Here is a 14645-nt window from a genome sequence, read left to right on the forward strand (position 1 = left end):
AAGCCAGTTACTAAACAACTGAGATCTATAATGTCAGATTAACTGCCCACTTGACAGTATAAAAACATTGGAAAACTGTAGTCATCAGTAATTTACATTTCTCAGCACCTTATTGTGATTTTTTTTATCACCTCAAGTTTTTAAATACTGAGTGAAAAATCTCTTTTTGGTATTTTGTTGAATTTTGTTAAGGTCACAGAAAGCTTGTTAACCTAGTAACAGACTTTCAAAGATTTGTGTGCTACAGTAGTTAATATTTATTAATCAACTCATCAGTACAATAGAGTGGAAGGCACTAGAGAATGCGGGATGGGTAGAGCACAGATAAACTGGTATGTGCCATACTGTAACTACACCACACTCAGCTTTTAAAGAATCAAAGCAGGTTTAAAGAGAAATGTTTCAGCAGACTAAAGGGTCACAGGCTGCAGTTCTAGACTACAGCATGGATTTAAAGGACAGTAGGTGACCTTAAGATTCTTTACAGCTTCTTCAACTTCGCAGCATTTTTCACATTAGAAGTGATTTTTCCTTTAGGAACCAATTCAATGACAGAGCCTGGGGACTACCAGTTCACTTTGTCTTCACTTAAATCGGGGTTGGATAGGTGATGGCTGTTATACACATTAGACTGGGAGAACCCTCTAAATGCTTCTTGGAAGTCAGCAAAGGGGAAGGACTTTTAAAGGCTGAATGACTTGCTGGCACAGACAATGGGACGTGGTAGCTTTTAAAAGGCTCTGGCTGTGACAGCCGCAATGGCACAGTCTTACTGGGACAAAAATGAAAGGAAATTTAAAGGAAGGCAAAGTAAGATAAGGCCAGGTAGCATAAGATGGCATTCCTTCATCTACCTCCACTAATACTTTGAAATGTTGATTTGGTACATGAGTCTCTTATTTTCTTAGAATTAAAATAAACAAAATCAAATACTGCCACTTAAATTTCTTTGAACTTATGCACAAAACATTTCCAAGAAATATACCTCTTGTTTGCCAAGATTAGAATTTTTATTCTGAGAAGGCAAGTAATTCTGTACTAAGCATTGGTCCAGCCTCCTCAGACACATTTAATTGGCAAGATGGATGATAAAAAACATAAAAAGCCAAAGTGCTTGATTAATCAGTGCACTGTGTGCCATTGTTGACCATGCAACACTTGTCACACCTGAGAATTTGATTCACAGCACTATAACAACTTGACCGAAGATCAGCAGAAAAAATTATATGGCTACTAAAATGTCAGTTAAAAGAAATTCCAATAAGGCCATGCACATGAGAACTTTGTGGTCAAGCTGTCTTCCCACACATTGGTCTTTCATGGTACATCTGTGCTGAATCACATTGAAAAGAACATTTTCAGCCACCTTTTTTGGTGTTGGGCATTGTAGAATCAGGTCTGCTGAAGGGCTTACAGACAGCAATACAAAATTGGGAATTCAGAATTAATGGAAGTCAGTAAAAGCAGCCCATATAGGTAAGAAATGGGCAAAGAAAGAAATAAGGAAGTTGCACCATGATTTTTTTTTTCATGCACAAAATAAAGACTAGTTGAGGTTTTGTTATATGCAGAGCATACAGCACATTTCAAAATCATGTGTGGGTTTGGGAACAAGGCATACATGACAACATCTCCTGTCTGAGTGCCACTGCTAGTGCTCTGAAGAGCTGATGGTACTTTATCAGATAAGCAGCTATAGAAGGTCACAAAACACTGAGCTCTGGGAGTGCAAAGCCTGTTCCTGTGCAGTGTTTATCTGTTTCACTGCAGCAATGTTTCTGGAACTGCACATTGTGCTGGAGAAGCAGCAGCGGACTTTAAACACCTCTTTTCTAAGCATTGTAAAAACTAAAGCCTGTCTGTCAGTGGCTGTGGCTGAGGAACAGCCAGTGCAGTATACCAGGAGACATTAAGAGCTGTCAGACTGCTAATCAGTAAAGCTGATGAACTCTATAAGGCACGATATTAAAAAGAGAGAGCTCTCTCCCAGTCTCTCAGCTGACATAAAATCTCATTCTGTCAGAAGGTTAACTACAAGGGTCAGATTAATCTCCCAGTAATTAACGATACCTGTGTTCTCCAAAGCATCTGGATAGTAAACCCTTGTTATATAAAAAGATAACTGTATCTCTCTTCCACAGTGAAGTTAGTAGTAAAATTGTAATGGCTTCCCCAAAGCCAAGTATATCAAGCCCCTTCTGAAACAGCAGGCAGGCTCTAAGACTGCAGCACCCTTAAAGGTCCTGTCCCAGTGCTTCACAAATAATTTCAGTCCTATTTTCCTGTGATTCTCCAGTTCTCTGAGTTGTCCAGTAAGTTTGGTCTCAGAATACCTCTTTCCTTTACATGTTAAGAAAAACAAAATTTAAAGAAGTTGTACTTCTAAATAAGATAGGTTTCAAATTCAAATTAATAGGTTAAAGATAGGTTGCTATTATTCCAAGCAAATCTCTATGAACATAGTTGTTTAGTCTTCAATCTCCCTAGAAGACTCCTTTTATTACCCTTTACCCAGTTATTTATCCTCTCATACAGACAATAGTTGCTCTAACAGACCGATGGAGGCCTTGAGACTAAATAAAAGTCTCTCAGTAAGATATATTAATATATTCAAGATGAAGTGACACACTAGATAGGAATGCCATTTATGTTATAAAAACACCCTTCTTAATCATTGATGGCAAATGGGTGTTTTCTGATAAGCAGTTCTTGACGTGAATAGAAGCTATTGTTGTGTTATTGCCTGGACTTCATTTTCGTTGAATTTAATCTATGACAGTAGCTTTATAGGTTTGCAGCTACTGTAATTTCCTTTGCTTATATTATTGTGTTGCCTCTTTCTGTAGGAGAACAAGTTAAACAGGGTTGTTCTCCACTGTACATTGGGAAGCTAGTCCCTGCTTGAACTCAGATGCCTCTGAGGGGAACCATTTGAGTGTAGCAGACCAACGTAAACTGAGACAGACTTTTCTGTGTCTCAGGTGTGCTCTGCAGTCATTGTCAACTCCCACACTCTAACTCATGCTTTTCAATGTTTCTAGACAGCAGCAGATGAAAACTGCAACTCATTTGGAAATTACTTTCTTCAGATAACTCTTGTTATTAGATTGGATCCTTCCTGCTTCGTCCAGGTTCATACAGAATTTTTAGGTTCTCTGCTAATCTTATTCATAGCAGATATCACATATATTCAGCTCTTTGATAATTTAGCAATGTAGAAAATGCTTCAGTTGTGAAATTCTTGTAGAACTATATATAGATCTATATAGCAAAGACAATACTGTTTGGTTACTATAATGAAATGATACATGTTATTTTTATGACTATGTACATTCCTCAAACAGCTAATAAAAATACACCACTTGAATTTAAAATTTTGTAGCTTTATTGTTTTTACAATGAAAATGACTTTTTTCTTAATTTTTTTTTAGATATCTGTTTTAATGGTCTGGGTATCTTCTGGTGTTATATTGTTACACCAGTCAAAAGACAGCACATCATCTCCCAGTGTAGGTGGAGAATAACTGAGTGACATTCAAAGATACAATAGTGGTTAACAACAATTACTTGTTGCTAGAAGAGACTTGCATAAAGACCTGTGCAGAACTTAGAGTATTTGAGTGAACCCCATGAAAAAAACAGCAGTAGCAGCGATTTTAAAATATTTAAAATAAATCCTACAGTGTTAGTATCCACTAAACCAGAATGGATTGCACATTCTTGAATATCTAATAATCTTATTGAAAAACTGCTGCAAGAAAAATACAAGACACATTGAAACAATGCCCAGACTGCTGAAGACAGAAATCTCATGACTGAGCTCATTACCTAGAGTAAGTGCTGTGGTATGAGAAACTTCCACTGAATTCTGTTCAAAAGTCAAGATTGTGTTTTGAATTGTAGTATATGAAAAAGAATTATTTTCCTGAATTCTTCATCATCACCTTCAAAAAGAAATGACTGATCATTTGCAGCGTTTTCTTGTTGGAGAAAGTCCTAAAAGGGAAGAATCTGTGAGCATAGAAATTATTCTACTGAAGTAGGAAGTGCTATAATGCAATGTTATGCCTCATACTGAGATGTCTTAGGTGATAGCAACATGGAAGAATACATACTGCTCTGGAAGAAAAATTCCATCTGTAGTAATTTCATGGAAATAATCCAGACACCTGCTAAAGATTTGTTTGAAGAATATTTACTTGCTGAAAGGTCCATGTAATTTTCAGTTCATCTAAGCAGCAGCTGATGGTATGCTGAAGACAGAAGATAATGTTGGCACACATTAAAAGAAACCTAAACCAAACCAAACCAGAAAAAAAAAAACACCCAAAAAACCCGGCACATTTTCAATCTGTATTAAAAGCCCTTGGAAACAGAAAAGCCTTATTTTATTGCTTATGAAAAAAATAGTCTTGATTTTCATGTAGTGGTTTTCCATGGGAGTCAGTAAGATTAAGAAACCCTTTCAGTAATCAATTAATCAGTTAAGAACAAAGCAGAAACACTTTGTCAAAGATGGAAAAACCCAAAGAGAAACATATTCAGAACTGAGTTTTGTATTTGAATTATTTCCTGTCCTTCAGGAATGCATTTTACTAACAGAAAATAAATTTGGGACAATAATTTTCCTCTTTCATAAAGTAGATGCAATTTTTCTGAGTGAAAAGAACAGATCTGTAAGATTCAGACAGCAATTATTCTGATATTAATCAAACATATGGGAGAAAGATGGCATTGAAGTCCTAAGCGATTTCTGCAAATATTTTTAGACAAGTTGATGTCAGCCAAAACCAAACCCATCCCGAGGAATTTTTTAAAATAAATTATTATTTCAGAAAGTTTTCAAAATTTGGATGTCAAAAAATAAGCTGTTGACACATGGAATGCTAGTGAAGTACTCACAATAATTAATATGAAAATTACTACCTGGCTAATGTTTAAGTTACCAGATATACATCTAAAACCAAAGAAATAATTGTTCAAAGTTACTTTAAAAATGAAAAATATAAATTTTGTAACTGCAGTTGCCTGAAATTTTGTGCTGTGCCAAAGAACACTGAACAATAATTTTCTTTAGTTTAAGAAGTCAAAGAAAAAAGTGAATTACTCTTCCTTACAAGTGTCTTAGCTAGTTGAATTATTTTATTTTTTATTTTATTTTTTCGCTTAGACAACCATTTGAAAAAAATTTGAAAATTTATTCAGTTAAGCATAAATGACAACAGAGAAAAGGAGTTTCTTTCATGAGACTAAAAAAAAAATTGAAGAAAACAAACATTTGCAAGTAATTTGGTGCAAAAAATATCAGTATCAGGCAGTCCTAAATTAAAAAAAAATATCAATGACTGAAATTTGGGTTTGTTGTTAAGATGTATGTGTAGTTTAGCACCTGAAATATGAGACAGCAGTTTTTATCCCAGTGTTAGAAAACGCATTACTTTCCAGAATATGAAACTAGTAAAAGATTACAAATGATGTTAAACTATAAATTTGCAATTTTCCTGATACTGAGCAAACAATGCAAAAATCCTTCCAAATCCTGAATTAAAAACCTTAGCATTAAAAGGGCATAGCACAGGAGGTTCTCTTACAGATGATCAGCAGAGACTCTGGTACAAATTACAAATTTGCTCCTAAGAATATTTCTAGAAGTGTATTTTCTCTTTCACATTGACTTGTTTGAAGTAATGGTATTTCAGAGAAATCCAACAGTTCTCCAGTTTGGACATTTATGCAAAAGCCAAACTTGATTTCACAGTTCTCCAGGCAGCAAAAATGTCTGAATTTGAAGAGTTTTAGTAAAGTAATGGGAATATTTTCTTGTTTTAGTTAAATACAAAATTGGATGTAGAAATCTCCAGCTGTTCTCCAGATGACAGAAAGTAATGGAAAAAGGAAAGAATCCTGACTCTCTCTTAAAATTTTCAGCTTAAAAATGTATGTATACTGTGCAGTGAAAAACATGCTTTACCCTTCAGAAGTGCAATGACCTGCTAGAATCTCCTTCCTCTGAGAATCAAGAACAGAGAAAGATGTCCTGTGGATGCAGATGAGAAAAATATGTTTTAACTGTTCCTTATACAGGACTTGAAAATACCAGCATCATTTTTCATAAAAGGTTACTTAGGCGTGTCATTCAATTAATACAAAATAATTTTGGAATTTTCAGGGTTTGTTTGGTTGGTTTTTTTGGTATTTGTTTTTTTTTGGGGGGTTGTTTTTTGGGTTTTTTTTTTGTTTGTTTGTGTTGCTGGTTTTTTGGGTTTTTTAGTAAGGACTTGTTCATTGAATTGGTGTACAGGAAGTCTGGCTTGTGCCTTCTATGCTGCAGCCATATTCCTGCCCCTTAGCTTGCACTCTAAATCTGGATAAAGGGATGTGAAAATAAGACAAGAAGCAATAGGGGAAAAAAAATGGTCTCCATTTCAGCTTAAATAATTATGATAATAAGTTTGTTTTATGCTCATGCTATGATTAGGAGTTACTATTTGTTAAAGAATAGTATTTAATTTATTTTCATTCCCTTCATTCATCTCTCTCTTTCTCTCTCTCTCTCTTTCTCCCAGAATAAGCAGGGGAATGCTGGTAGGGAATGGAGCACTGCAAATCCCAGGGTATAAATAGTTCTGCCTGAGCCTAACAATAACTCTGCTGCCACTGACACAGAGCAGAGCAAAGGCAAGAAAATACTTTAACAGTATTTGTCATGCTTGTCAGGGGGAACACTTTCCTACCTAAAAAATTGTGAGCAGAAATGTGTATCAGATGATTAGGTCAATTTTCTTGAGCTTGATACAAACTGTTTCCTGGTGTCTCTTCATGCTAGAAATGCTCTTCTCTCTTTTGACAGTCATGTTATTTCACACTTATCAAATAATATGTCCATAACTGTGTCACCCAAATTCAACTGCAGCTGCTCTGTATGAGGCTCAAGATAGCATATTAAAATTCTTAATGAGATAGTTTAGGTAAATGACACTTGATGCTTATTTTGCTTTCTCCAGTGCTGTGGTTGAAAGACTGAACACAAAGAAGGGATTTGGGAGACAATTTGAGATTTTTGGAAGCTTTCCTTGGTTGTGGTGCCTCCATGACATGAGGAAGATAAGGTAGAGAGAAGGGAAAAAAAAACCCAAAGGGGGCAAACATGGAGTTAAGATGATGCTCATACAGAAAGTTAGGAAGCAAGGAAAAAAAAATATCTTCAATAATCAAGTATACTAAAGGGTTGCAATGAACTGCAGCAAGAAACAGTAGTAAGTGATTCAGATGTTTCATGCGAAGCAAAAAGATATTTCTTTTTGGTATAATGAAAAATAAAATGAGTAAAGAAAAAAACATAAAGATCTCAAAAAAAATCATCATCATCAACAACAATAAAAAACAACTCCAAACCCACTTCTAAAATAGGAGGCTTCTCTAGAGAGAACACTGGAAGTCAAGGAACTTGTGAGACTGAAAAACAAAAGGCAAATGACAGAAAATCCCTCATGACTGTCAGAGTTCATTACAGCTTCTGCAGTTGCAGGAGAGAAAGTCACACAAGGGTTTGATCAATTAAGAGCATCAAAAGATGATTCACTATCAGTAAGAATAGAAATAAAAAGAGAAAGAAGAATAAACAGAAGAAAAGGATGAAAACACTGTAAAAGGACACAGTTCAGAGGCGAGAAAGGGGCTGCTCTCAGTCCATTAAAAATGTGCTGTAAGTAGTGTGAAGACTCCTGAGTTATTACTGAAGGAAAAGTGAATCTTCTCCCATGACCTACATATCACATACTTGATGCTATTTAAGTCCTTCAGTGGAGAACAAACACTAATCCATATCACACTGACACTTCAATGTTTTTCATGAATGGCAGCACTCAAATCCAGAAAGGTGGCCTGCAGCATTTGTCTTCTACTCTTGAGGAAACCTCAAGAAACAACTTTGCTGTAAACTATAACACGCAAATGTCTAATATCAGTGAAAGATATTTCTATGTATCTATAGAAGCTTGTTATTTTTTGCTACAAGTTTTTGTGTAATTTCTTTGATACATTATTTTGCTACTGTGTGTTGATATTAAGACAAAGTCTGGTGACAAGGAATAAGGTTTAAAGGAGACTAATGAAGATTTTTAAAGTGATTTTGTGGAGGGACACCTATGCTTCCACAATAAGAGCTGCCCTATCACCAACACCACCTGCAAGAAAAAGTAAAAAGATTCTCAGAGAGCTGATAGCTAACAAAGTAAATGACAATTTTAGTCTTGTGTTAAAAGGAAAATTGAACAAGCAAAGTGAGTGGTGCTTTGTTAATTAGATTTTAAAGATATTTATGACAGTGCCACTCAAGTCAGGATTTGCATTTTAATATTTTTCTGACCATTCTTGTCAGTTCTTTCATGACACTAATGAATGAATAAAATGCTGCTTTGTGTTCCAAAATCAATTAACTCTTTGCATTTTATTGCACATTTTAATGGCTATCTTATTTATCTATATATGTAAACAGGCCCTTTTTTGAATCTCTGCTGATTTAAAACAAAAAAAATACAATAAATAAATTCTCTGAGTCTAAAATTCCTAGTCAACTTCAAAAGACTCCTATAGTACTCTTCCTGTCACTTAGCACAATACTACTACTTTTCAGACTGTGAAAAAGGTAGCAAGGTATCTCCAGTTTTAAATTCATGCTACTAAAACAGGATTTATTGCTCATCACTTTGCTGCTACTTAGCATTCAATCTGGCAATCTGGTCACCTCACCTAATTTTGGATCACTGCAACCAACGTGCAGGTCTTTATGTAAGCTAGTTACCACCCTATACTTATCTGCTTCTTAACTTTGTTAGAGGTGTTTAGGATGAGAAGAGAGATGCTTGTTTCTCTTTCGAGGAGAGCGACTTGCTCAGGTTAGCTCAGAAGTTAGATATTGTCACGGTTTGACACTGGTGCAATGTCAGTGCTCCCATGAAATATATTCTCCCTAATGGCTGCTCTGAGATGTGACCAGGAATAGAGCAAAGCAGGCTCAAATTTAGGAATAAAGGAGAAAAACCAACTTTATTAACTACAATATATATAAAAAGGAACAGACACAGAACTCACAATAAAAACCTTCTAAACTATTTCTCCTCCTTCCCCTAGTTTCCACCACAACATGAAATAAGACCTTAGACTTTCAATCCAGTCACCACCCCTCAGATAATAAACTCTCAGTTCATCACTACGCCTCAGGTAATCAACTTTCATCAGGGAGAGAGGAGTCCCTCTTGTACCGTAGGCTTCCCCTGGAAACACACTTGAAACCTCTTGTGTTTCCATGTCACTCGTGGCACCACCCGGAGAACATCTGCCCTCACGACCTCTTCCTTGCATGTCCAGTACTCTCACCACTGCACATGGACCAGAACTGCTTCTATGTTCCCCTTTTAAGGATGCCTTTCCCACTTCCAAAAAAGCAACACTCTCTCACTTTTGGGACACCAGTCCCCACCTAATTCATCCCCTGGGTCTGAGGGGTTTCAAGAACAGAGATCTTCCTCTTCACTGAAGACAGAGGGCATCACCACACCCTCCTCAGCCATCTCTGTTCATGCCACTGCTTCACATAGCATCACCGCACTCTCTTGGCTCCAAACCATTGCCTCCCCCTAAATGCAGTCTCTGTGTCACAGGAAAAATGAGTCTGTCCAACCCAAGGCCACTCTATTATCTCCTCCCACCTACGATTCTTCTCAACTCCTTCTGACATCTTCCACTTGCACAAACTTTCACCACACCTGCTCATTTCCTCCAGTTTCATCTCTCTCTCTCTCTCTTCTCATCCAGATCCAGGAGGATCAGTATTTGTAAGGTTTCCATTACCCCAGAAAAGAGTTAAAATCTTGGGCTCTGGCTGCCCAGAACTCCCATGGCTACTGCGCACCTTCTCGTGCAGTACCCCCTCTTCTCTGGCGGTGCTACCAGCACATGATATCAAATTTCAAGGTAGGGCAGGCACAGGCTCTCTCTCTCTCCCAGAGGGGCTGCCCGATGCCTCTCAGGGCTCCTCCACCCTTCTATCTTGCAAGGCCTTCACCCCCCTCCTCTGCACGAGGCTCCGGCCTACCTCACCCGGCCACATGGCTTCCCTCCCCCAGCCATTCCCAGCTGGGCAGGGGAGCTCTGACCTCCTTCACAGACAGGGACCAAGAGAGAGTTCTCCTGGGAGTTCTTGCTTTTAACCCCCTGTGTTCTCAGAGGCGGTCCATGTCTTCAGTGGCCAAACCAGCTGCCAATATTCAAATCTGACCACTGATTGGTTTTGACCACAACTTCCCAAAATCTCACTTCCTTCTCAACCTAGAATAGGCATCTACAGTGTATACATGTACATGTTTTCATCAGCATACTTAGAGTTTGCTAAAAAACCAAGGTGTTATGAGTCTTGAAAGCATCAAGCAGCCTCACTGGCCCTGCCCAGCCCTCGGGTGGATCCTCATCTGTGCACCCTGCCCATGGACCCAGATTCCAAGGCCCAAGACCATCAGCTCCTGCCTGAGTGGTGCAGCAGTGGCCAGTTCCTAGCCCTGTCTCTGGATGTCTCTAGGCTGCAGCCTTCCTTCCAGCTCTGTCTGTGCTCTCATCTCCTCCTGCTCCTTTCTGCACTCCCTGGGTAGACCTGGAACTGGACTCACCACTTTGCCAGGACTGGGGATACTGTGGAGTCTCTTACCAGCACCCAGCTCTGCTCACTCTGCTCAGGTGCTGGAAGACATTGCTCTGTCAGTAAAGTCACAGTCAGTGCAGGGGTCACTCACAGTTCTGTTGGACTCACCTTCAGGATGAAGTGTCAACCAGCTTAGAAAGCTGACCTTGTCTCTCCAGTATTCTCTCATCTACCCTCAATTTTAGGATCAAATATCTACAAGGTGCTGTTCCTTATGAAAACCCCACAGTGTTCATCCATAAGGTATTAAAATTTTCCTCCTCTCAAGTACATGTAAAACAACAAATATCATTGACATGGCCAGAAAATAGAGAGGTTTGACTTCCTTGTTCATATATGTTACTTCTGCATACTTTTTTAAAATGAGTCTGACTTAATGGTCATTCAGTGACATTTGAAATACAGTCACTAACTACAGTACATCTACATCAACACTGCTTACGAGATGTCGTATCTTGCTCATATAAATGTACAGTTTCTTCTGTTCCAGTTGTAGAAAATAAGAACAAAATCTCATTTCAGGTATTTCAAGTGAATTTTCTTTTGTCATCTAATTCATCCCCCTGCCACTGCACAATTGTTCTCCACAATGTATTTTCTAAGAGCTCTCTTGATGTATGGTGTCTTCTATTGTAACTTTTGTGCTACTATTATTCATTTCCTTTATTGCAGAAGACAAAGACATTTTATTGGCATGCTCCTTTCACTTGGTGTTTTATCTACGAACTTTTTCAAATACAAATCCTTCACAAACTTTTTCTGGAGCTTAAATAAGGATTTTGGTACAAATGACTGTCTCACAGTTCATTTGGTTTGCCCCATACGTCAATTACCTGTTGCATTGTCTATTCTAGATTCCATTTCCACACCTTTTGCAGAGTTATGGTGCACTGAAGTGAATGTTAAAATCCCTGTGAATTTACTGATGATTAATCTTACTTGCCTTCAGTTCCAGAAAGTATTCCTACATTAGCTTAAAATAATAACTCCATGCTCAAATTTAGCAAAGTACAATGTATTCTATGACTGAAGCTGCTGTGTGATTAACTAATTGTTTAAGCAAGGATCTGCATCTGCTGCTCGACTTCCATCAAATCTCCTACTTCAAACAATTTATGAAAAATAATGAGTAAAGTATTTTTTTGCCATCTGTGCTATTGCTTAGTAAAACAGTTAATAAAAACTCTTTTATTTCTTTGCAACACTGATATATATTAATGGATATACTGTGAGGAATTTATTTAATATTGTCTCAAGGCCTACAGGAAGAAGCTACCCGAATAAAGTTTTAGCAAGTTTTCCTGTTCACTGGACAACTCTGCCTTGTAGAAAAATCAGTGTTCAGCGTTCACATCTTACTTCCCTAAAGATTAAACTCCTGTCTGCTTAGCAACATCCTCTCCCTCCAAACACACATTGCTCAGTTACTCAGCGTCTCAGTGATAACATCTTGTTGCCTTTTCTTCATACAGCATATACATGTATATGTGGCATACTACTTAATATATGGCATACTACTTAATATATCCAGGTAAATCCAGGTGCTTTTGACCTGTGTGATGCGTGGACCTCAGTGCAGCATTTGAACAAAGCCCTTCCCAGCTCTTGGGCCTTCTGGATAGATTCATCAGCATAGCATAGTCCTACACAATGCCCACAGTGCTCAGAGATGTAATCAGCTATGGAGTGAGAGAATGCAGCAATGGACCTTGGAAACTCCAGCATTGTCCTTCATTCTCTGTGCTATATTTTCTTATAGTTTTTTTTTGTAAAAAAGACAAAAGTGCTAGAACTTCAGGCAGTGTCACGAAGGGCCAGGGGTTTTGATGATACTTGAGTGGCAAAAGGAGTACTGGTGGGGCTTTTTTCCCTCCAGTTTCTGGAGCACAGTAGATAGACCACTGCTGTGAATGAGAGGGTAGAAAACATATTTGTTGCCTTTGGCTTGATCTTTTATTTTTTGCTAACTGTATAATTCAATGTTATAATTCTAAGCCTCAAAGTATCTTTCAAGAGGGCACTTACCTCATAAACTCAGTCCAGCACCTATTATTACTTCTTGGGGCACTATGAGGTTAAAGATATGCTAAGCAAGAGAATTACAAAGACAAGTTAAACAAAGAAAGCTTTATCTTTGAGCATAAAATGCAACTGTACAACATTTTTACTAGTCTAAGAGTATGTTGCCATACATTATGGTTTTCTTTAGGGCTCTAACCTCTTATTTTAAGAAGTGATATAAATAAATAGAATATAAAACTGTTTGTAGTCTGAAGTCATTCAGTTACACATTGTACCTTCTCAGAACAACTGAAAGTGCTTTTGGCACTACATGACAGATATAAATTTTATATATGCCCTCACTCCTCACTGCAGCTAAGAGTGATAACATGATATTGTGAAATAGAAACATCTGCATACTGGTAGCTGTTTCTGGACTGATGAATCTTACATTAAATTTTTAATTTATAGTTCTGCAAACTCAGCCTCCATCTCTCAATTTTAGCTGGTTTCTTTGCAAAAATACTCTTTATAAAATCTGTGACAATATAAATGGCAACAGGAAAGACTAGGAAATGTTTTTTTCTATTTTATTCACTACCATGACCCCTTCTAAGCATTTTTATGTTGTTCTTCACAAAGCAAATAACCTTACACGTATTCCTCCTCCATTGTAAAGGAAAAGAAAATGGATTACATTAATTATTTTCTGCTGTAAACCAGGTTTAGTTTGTCATTCACCAGTGCTTTGCAGTAATCCTTCCTTCATACTATAGTTCACTACACTGACAGACATTTACCTCTAGTTCATCTTGTGATTAATTAAAACACACTTTCTATAACATTTCCAAAGAAGTCTCTAACTAGCTGTCATTTACCCGGAACATGTCCAAGATTAAAATCTCTCTTAAATTTTTACTGATACCCAGAGGGAATTTCTAACGGAGGTCTTGGCAGTTAGACTCTGAAGACAAAAAAAGAACCTGAAATACAGTTAGGATTAGAGAACAGGAAATCTACCAACCAAAATGCTCTCAAGGGATAGTCAGGCCAGGCAGATGAACCTGCTAAACAATTTACCTGTCATTCAGATCTTCACCCTCACTTTGAAAACTTTGCCTGTCCTGCTGAATCTCATAGATCTGTCTAGATTTAACTTCAGAACTTTGGCTCACTACTCACCTATCAAACATAAAAAGACCAAAATTTTAAGCATAAAAAAGGTCATCTGCTTCCACAGCTACCTCTGCAAGAGAAGATCAAAATTTACGGGAGGTTTGAGACACCCATATATGGACATATTACACAGCTGTACAGATGTCCAAGAATGCAGATAGTTTAAGACTTCCTAAAGCTCCTCCTCTACATCCCTGAGACACAATGAGTCCTGACACAGCTTTTGCAAGTATGTAGCAACTGAAATGCAAAGTCTAACAACACAGTGTGGCAAAAAAAATATATCTGAGGTCCATTTGGTCCACAAAGAGAACAAATTGCATGAAATTAGTTAGAAAAGACCAAATATAATTATCATAGGAACTGTTCTTGTGTGTCCAGGCAGAGACTGCATTGGCAAGCTCAGCCAAGCTCTAAGATTCACATGTTAATGGGGTAGAAACCTGTTTCTGACTTCTCCATGCCACGGCAATAAAACAGATTTATCAAGTTTGACATGTAGACATTGTCCTTGTAATCACTTGCCAACATCTTTAAAAAATACCCACTAATGGAGTAATACTTTAAAACATTCTAATAATTTATATTTAATTTTCTTGATTAAGAGATAAAAATCTGTAACTTTTTCACATTTAAGCTGTGTTAAAGGGAGTAATGCTGATTTTTTTCACATTTTCTATCTTCCAAGTACAAACAATTCCCATGGATTAAATGCTTTGAAAGATATGTACCCAAAAAATATTTTCTGAAGTATATGCAACACATTTACTTT

General features: G+C 37.3%; 1 protein-coding gene across 6 annotated transcripts in view; it reads right to left on the reverse strand.

Annotated features, from left to right (window-relative positions):
- STS (steroid sulfatase) overlaps positions 1-14645 on the reverse strand; it is a 120846-nt gene that overhangs the window by 12452 nt on the left and 93749 nt on the right. The gene's annotated exons all lie outside the window — the stretch shown is intronic.

The sequence above is a fragment of the Passer domesticus genome, chromosome 2 (assembly GCF_036417665.1).
Source record: "Passer domesticus isolate bPasDom1 chromosome 2, bPasDom1.hap1, whole genome shotgun sequence".
Taxonomy (NCBI): domain Eukaryota; kingdom Metazoa; phylum Chordata; class Aves; order Passeriformes; family Passeridae; genus Passer; species Passer domesticus.